Source organism: Trachypithecus francoisi, unplaced genomic scaffold (genome assembly GCF_009764315.1).
Source record: "Trachypithecus francoisi isolate TF-2019V2 unplaced genomic scaffold, Tfra_2.0 Lachesis_group0, whole genome shotgun sequence".
Taxonomy (NCBI): Eukaryota; Metazoa; Chordata; class Mammalia; order Primates; family Cercopithecidae; genus Trachypithecus; species Trachypithecus francoisi.
In genome coordinates, this window is record NW_022681453.1 from 147,597,189 (window position 1) to 147,604,628 (window position 7,440).

At 40.7% G+C, this 7,440-nt stretch overlaps 1 long non-coding RNA gene across 1 annotated transcript; it reads left to right on the forward strand.

Moving 5' to 3' along the window:
- The first annotated feature begins 864 nt into the window (after positions 1–864).
- LOC117077513 lies at positions 865–4,736 on the forward strand. The gene is made up of 2 exons (XR_004434791.1): positions 865–936; positions 4,657–4,736. It is a non-coding gene; the product is annotated as an uncharacterized LOC117077513 (long non-coding RNA).
- The last annotated feature ends 2,704 nt before the right edge of the window (positions 4,737–7,440 follow it).

Here is a 7,440-nt window from a genome sequence, read left to right on the forward strand (position 1 = left end):
GGCATAACATTTGGGGGCTCTCCCGGGATTCCCCAAGCCCACCAGACCCCTGGTCAACGGATCTACTAGGATCGATCTGCTAATAGGTGAGCCGGCTCGTCTGTGTTTGCCCGTCTTCATCTTTGTCTGTCTGTGTCCGTTCTGAACCTGCGGCTCTTTAAGTCCGCCTGAGGCTGTTAGCCTGTCTGAATTCGCGGCTCTTTAAGTCCGCCTGAGGCTGTTAGCCTGTCTGAATTCGCGGCTCTCTAAGTCCGCCTGAATCTGTGACTCGCGAGGTCTGAAGCTGGCATACGTCCTGGCGGACGCGCTATAGGACAGCCAGCAGAGACCGGTGGGAGACGTCCCCCGGCTCTCATCTGGTTCTTGTTTGCACTTATTTTGACCCAGATTTCTGGAGCGCGCCTGCGACTGACATAACTTGTTCTGACCCAGATTTCTGGAGCGTGCCTGCGACTGACATAACTTGTTGTTGATATTCCAGCAACTCACTTTCCCTTGCAGGACCTGTTTACCTGATAGCGGGGACCCACTGTCCACAGAACCCCCTCCATACCTCTCCGGGCCGCAGGCCTCAGCCCCTCCCCCCCCCCCAGGTTGAGCCGCGGGAGGGAGCAGGCAGACGGGAGGTGGCTAGCGCACCCGGACCCACTACAAGGGAAAGTAACTCTGAAGGGCTGGCGTGGGTCCTCTGTAAGCTGAGCGCTGGTCCCATGGGTCCCGCTTTTCTTTCTCTATACTCTGTCTCTGGGTCTTATTTCTTTTCTAAAGTCTCTCGTTCCACCTAACGAGAAACACCCACAGATGTGGAGGGGCAGGCCACCCCTTCATCTGGTGCCCAACTTGGAAGCTTTTCTCTAAGGTGAGGGTATGCTGGAGCGTGGTCATTGAAGACAAGTCGACGAGAGACTCCCGAGTACGTCTACAGTCAGCCTTGTGGTAAGCTTGCGTGCTCGGAAGAACCTAGGGTAACAATGGAGCAAACTAAAAGTAAATATGCCTCATCGCAGCTTTATAAAAATTCTCTTAAAAAGAGGGGGAGTTAAAGTGTCTAGCAAAAATCTAAATACGCTCTTTCAAACAATAGAACAGTTTTGTCCATGGTTTCCGGAACAGAGAACTTTAGATCTAAAAGATTGGGAAAAAAATTGGCAAAGAATTAAAACAAACAAGTAGGGAAGGTAAAATCATCCCACTTACAGTATGGAATGATTGGGAGATTCTGGCAAAATCCTCACTTTCACCCTCTCAATTTTTACAATTTAAGACTTGGTGGATTGATGGGGCACAAGTGCAGGTCCGAAAAAATAGGACTGCCAATCCTCCAATTAACATAGAGGCAGATCAACTATTAGGAATAGGTCAAAATTGGAGCACTGTTGACCAACAAGCAATAATGCCAAATGAGGCCATTGAGCAAATCAGGGCTATCTGCCTTAAGACCTGGGAAAAAAAAAAATCCAAGACCCAGGAACCGCCTGCCCCTCCTTTCACTGTCAGGAAACGAGAGGAGGGGCCAGCCTCAGGCCCCGCAACAAACTGGGGCATTTAAAATTCAACGCTTTGTTCCTCAGCGTTTTCAGGAATAACAACCCCCACTGTCGCAAGTGTCTCAGGGAATAAGCCAGTTATCACAATATAGCAATTATCCCCCGCCACAAGTGGCAGTGCAGCAGTAGATCTATGTACTTTACAATCAGTCTCTCTGCTTCCAGGGGAGCCTCCACAAAAAAAAAATCCCCACGGGGGTATACGGCCCATTGCCTGAGGGGACTGTAGGACTAATCTTAGGAAGATCAAGTTTAAATCTAAAAGGAGTTCAAATTCATACTGGTGTGGTTGATTCAGACTATGAAGGCGAAATTCAATTGGTTATTAGTTCCTCAGTTCCTTGGAGTGCCAGTCCAGGAGACAGGATCACTCAATTATTACTCCTACCTTATATTAAAGTTAAAAACAGTAAAATAAAAAGAACAGGAGGGTTTGGAAACACTGATCTGGCAGGAAAGGCTGCATATTGGGCAAGTCTGGTCTCTGAGAGCAGACCTGTATGTAAGGCCATTATTCAAGGAAAACAGTTTGAAGGGTTGGTAGAGACAGGAGCAGATATCTCTGCCATTGCTTTAAATCAGTGGCCAAAAAAAAAAAAAAAATTGGCCTAAACAAAAGGCTGTTACAAGACTTATCGGCGTAGGCACAGCTTCAGAAGTGTATAAAAGTACAATGATTTTACATTGTTTAGGGCCAGATAATCAAAAAAGAAAAGAAATGGGGTATCCTTTTTAGGGGCGGCCACTGTAGAGCCTCCTAAACCCATTCCATTAACTTGGAAAACAGGAAAACCGATATGGGTAAATCAGTGGCCGCTACCAAAGCAAAAACTGGAGGCTTTACACTTATTAGCAAAGAAACAATTAAAAAAGGGACACATTGAGCCTTCATTCTCACCCTGGAATTCTCCTGTATTTGTAATTCAGAAAAAAAAATCAGGCAAATGGCGTATGTTAATGGACTTAAGAGCCGTAAACGCTGTAATTCAACCTGTGGGGCCTCTCCAACCTGGATTGCCCTCTCCGGCCATGATCCTAAAAGACTGGCTTTTAATTATAATTGGTCTAAAGGATTGCTTTTGTTTACCATTCCTCTGGCAGAGCAAGATTGTAAAAAGTTTGCCTTTACTATACCAGCCATAAATAATAAAGAACCGGCTACCAGGTTTCAGTGAAAAGTTTTACCTCAGGGAATGCTTAATAGTCCAACTATTTGTCAAGCTTTCGTAGGTCAAGTCCTTCAACCAGTTAGAAACAAATTTTCAGATTGTTATATCATTCACTATATTGATGATATTTTATGTGCTGCAGAAACAAGAGACAAATTAATTGACTGTTACACATTTCTGCAAGCAGAGGTTGCTAACACAGGACTAACAATAGCATTTAAAAAGATCCAAACCTCTGCTCCTTTTCATTATTTAAGGATGCAAATAGATAATAAAAAAAATTAGCCCCAGAGGCAACAAAAAAAAATTAAAATTATAAAAGAGAAAAAAAAATTTTGGTCAGCGCAAATCAGTAAAATAGATTCTTTAGCCCCACTCCAACTTTTGATTTTCGCCACTGCGCGTTCTCCAAAAGGCATCATTTTCAAAATACTGATCTTGTAGAGTGGTCATTCCTTCCTCACAGTACAATTAAAACTTTTACATTGTACTTGGATCAAATGGCTACATTAATTGGTCAGACAAGATTACGAATAATAAAATTGTATGGTAATGACCCAGACAAAATAGTTGTTCCTTTAACCAAGGAACAAGTTAAACGAGCCTTTATCAATTCTGGTGCATGGCAAATTGGCCTTGCAGATTTTGTAAGAATTATTGATAATCATTACCCAAAAACAAAAATCTTCCAGTTTTTAAAATTGACTACTTGGATTTTACCTAAAATTACCAGACATAAACCTTTAGAAAATGCTCTGACAGTATTCACTGATGGTCCCAGCAATGAAAAAGTGACTTACAGAGGGCCAAAAGAGCGAGTAATCAAAACTCAATATCAATCTGCTCAAGAGCAGAGTTGGTTGCAGTCATTACAGTGTTAAAAGATTTTAATCAACCTGTTAATATTATATCAGATTCTGCATATGTAGTACAGGCTACAAAGGATGTTAAGACAGCTCTAATTAAATATAGCATAGATAATCAGTTACACCAGCTGCTCACTTTGTTACAACAAAAATAGGACATGAGAAATAGGGAAGGTGATAACCTGGGGAAGAAGTTTTGCTTGTGTTTCACTAGGAGAAAATCAGCTTCCTATTTGGATACCCACTAAACATTTGAAGTTCTACAATGAACCCATCGGAGATGCAAAGAAAAGCGCCTCCACAGAGACAGAAACACCGTCATCGAGCACCATTGACTCGCAGGCTAAATCAAGTGGTGATATTAGAAAAACAGATAAAGTCACCATGCACCAGGAAGGCAGAGCTGCCGACCTGGGCACAGTTAAAGAAGCTGACACTGTTAGCTAGAAAAAGCCTAGCCAGCGCAAAGGTGACACAAACCTCAGGAAAAAAAAAAAAAAAAAAAAAAAAACGCTGCTTGCAGCTTTAATAGTTGTATCAACGGTGGTAAGTCTCCCCATGCCTGCAGGAGCAGCTGCAGCTAATTATACCGCCCTTAATTCGGGTGGTCACAAGGATGAATAATCCTATTAAAATATATGTTAATAATAGTGTGTAGGTACCTGGTCCCACAGATGATTGTTGCCCTGCCTAACCGGAGAAAAATAATTGATGATAAATATTTCCATTAGGTATTGTTTCCAGTTACAGTGTGACTGGAATACTTCAGATTTTTGTATTACACCCCAAATTTATAATAAGTCTAAACATCACTGGGACATGGCAAAACGCCATCTACAGGGAAGAGGAAATTATCTCACTTTAGACATTTCTAAATTAGAACAACAAATTTTAAAGCCTTTCAAAGTCATTTAAATATTGTGCCTAGAACTGAGGCATTAGATCAAGTAAAAAAAAAAAAAAAAAAAAAAATTCTTTATGGATTAAAACCCCACAACTTAATTAAGTCTATTGAGAACTCTACTGCAGCAAATTTTGAAATTATGTGTCTCTGTTTAATCGGTTTGTTTTTAGTGTGCTGGACCAGTCAAAGAATCCTATGCCACAATCGAGAGAACGAACGAGCCTTCATCGCCATGGCATATTTATATAGAAAAAAAGGGAGAGAAAATGTTGCAGGGAGTCAGAGACCTTGAATGGAGGGACTGGCTAAAGCCACGGCAAAAAAAAAAAAAAAAAAAAAAACATAAAATATGAAGATTTCATGGACATTTTATTAGTTCTCCGAAATTAATACTTTTATAATTTCTTATGTCTGCCTTTACTTTAATACTTTTGTAATTTCCTATGTCTTTACTTTAATCTCTTAGTCCCATCATCTTCTTTGTAAGCTGAGGAGGATATATGTCACCTCAGGACCCTGTGATGATTGAGTTAACTGCACAAATGGTTTGTAGAGCATGTGTGTTTAAACAATATGGACTCTGGGCATCTTGAAAAAAGAACAGGATAACAGTGATGTTCAGGGAACAAGGGAGGTAACCTTGAACTGGCCGCTGATGAGCCGGACGGAACAGAGCCATATTTCTTCTCTTTTTGAATGCAAATAGGAGAAATATCGCTGAATTCTTTTTCTCAGCAAGGAATATCCCTGAGAAAGAGAATGCGCTCTGAGGGTAGGCCTATAAACGACCCCCTTGGAGGCGTGCCGCCTTTTACAGTTGAAGCCGAAGGGATGAAATAAGCCCCGGCCTCCTGTAGTGCTCTCAGGCTTATTAGGATGAGGAAATTCCCACCTAATAAATTTTGGTCAGTCAGGTTGTCTGCTCTCAAACCCTATTTCCTGATAAAATGTTATCAATGAGTATGCGTTTCCAAAATTTCATTAGCAATTTTAATGTTAACACCATCCTGTGCTCTCATCCTGCCCCCACTTACTTTGTAATATTCTATTACTTTGTAAAGTTTGTAATCTCAGTGTCATGATGACAATGGTAAAATTCCTCTATGTTTCCCCTGTTAGCCCCCTTCCTTGGACCTCTGCTAAGTCTACTATTTCTGCTTACCGTAGGACCTTGTGTTATTAACAGAATTTTGCGGTTTGTCAGGGAAGGTTTGACACCATACAGCACATGGTCCTCATAGCCCAATAACAACCTGTAAACGCTGAAACAGAATCAGACTTATAAGACCCAAGATTGGCTCCAGAGGTACCTGAGAAAGGGGGGAATGAAAGAGATCAAATGAAGAGACTAAGAGGCAGAAATGAAGTCCACAGGCAAACAGCCCGGCGGTGCCTTAAGCCTAGTTAAAAGTTGACGCCGGACCTAACCGATAATGTTATCTATAGATTTCAGATGTTGTATAGACAAGCAATGTGAAAGTCCCTGTCTTGTTCTTTTTCTGTTCTAATTACTAGTGCTTGCCATATATCTCTCAACTTCCTGAGCCCAGTATAAACATATCCCACCATATGTCTCCCCTCCATATATCCCTCAACTTCCTGGGCTCATCCCACCATATGTCTCCCCACCATATATCTTTCAATTCAAAGACTACCATATATCTCAACTTTAGAAGGACACCACCTGGAAAATCCCCGATAAGAACACAGCCGTTTGTGAGAGCACGGGAACCAATAAAAAAACTGCTAAATGTATAAACTTAAAATGTTAACCAATTGTAATGCTGTAACCTAGAGAATTCCCTCGTTCCTCTGCAACTTTACAAGTCCTGTTTACATTAGGCTATAAAAGGCAAGCGCACGCATTGTTCAGGGCCCTCCTGTATGTTGTGGAACGGAGGGACCAAGTTCGAACTTGCATTAAAGATCCTTGCCGCTTGGCTTTGACTCTGGACTCTGGTGGTCTTTTTCGGGGAACAAACGGTCTGGGCATAACACCATACATCAAAATGTTGGGGAGATAATGTTATAATGTACAGTTTGATTTTATTACTTTGCTTTGTGATCAAAATTAAGCTGTTATCAGTTAAAAATAACCTGTTATAACTGTATTTTTTGTAAGTCTTGTGGTAACCACAAATCAAAACCTTCTAACAGATACACTTAAAATAAATAACATGGAATCAAAACATATGACTAGAGAGCATTGCATAACACTAAGGAAGGTAGTAAGAGAGAAAAATAAAAGAAAGGATTTAAAAAAAAGTAACATAGTGGCAGTAGTACACCCTTACTTATCAATAACAACCTTGATTCTAAATCAAAGTTTGCCTGGATTAAATTTTCCAATTAACATAGAGTGGATGAATGAAAGTAAAAGACCGAATTAATACTGTATTCAAGAAACTCATAACACCAATAATGATATGCATAGGCTGAAAGTGTAGAGATGTAAAAAGATATTGCATGCAAATTCAAACCAAAATAATCAGGCATAACTATACTTAGATAAAAGAGACTTTAAGTCAAGAATGGTAAAAAGAAAAGAAAAAGAATTCCATTACACAATTGTAAAGAGATCAGTACAGCAAGACAATATCACAATAGCTACAGAATACACATTTTTCTTAACAGCACAGTGAAACATTCTCCTGGACAGACCATATGAACAGTGACAAAATAAGTCCTATCAAATTTGTTTTTCCTGAGATGAGGTCTCACTCTGATTATGACTCACTGCAGCACTGAACTCCTGAACTCAAGCAAGCTTCTTCCTTCAGGTTCCCAAGTAGCTGGGACTGCAGCATGCAGTACTACATGTGATTATATATATTTTTAAAATTTTTGTACAGATAGGGTCTCTCTTTGTTGCCCAGACTGATCTCAAGCTTCTGACCTCAAGTGATTCTCTTACCTTGGCATCCCAAACTGTTGGGATTACAAGCATGAACTAC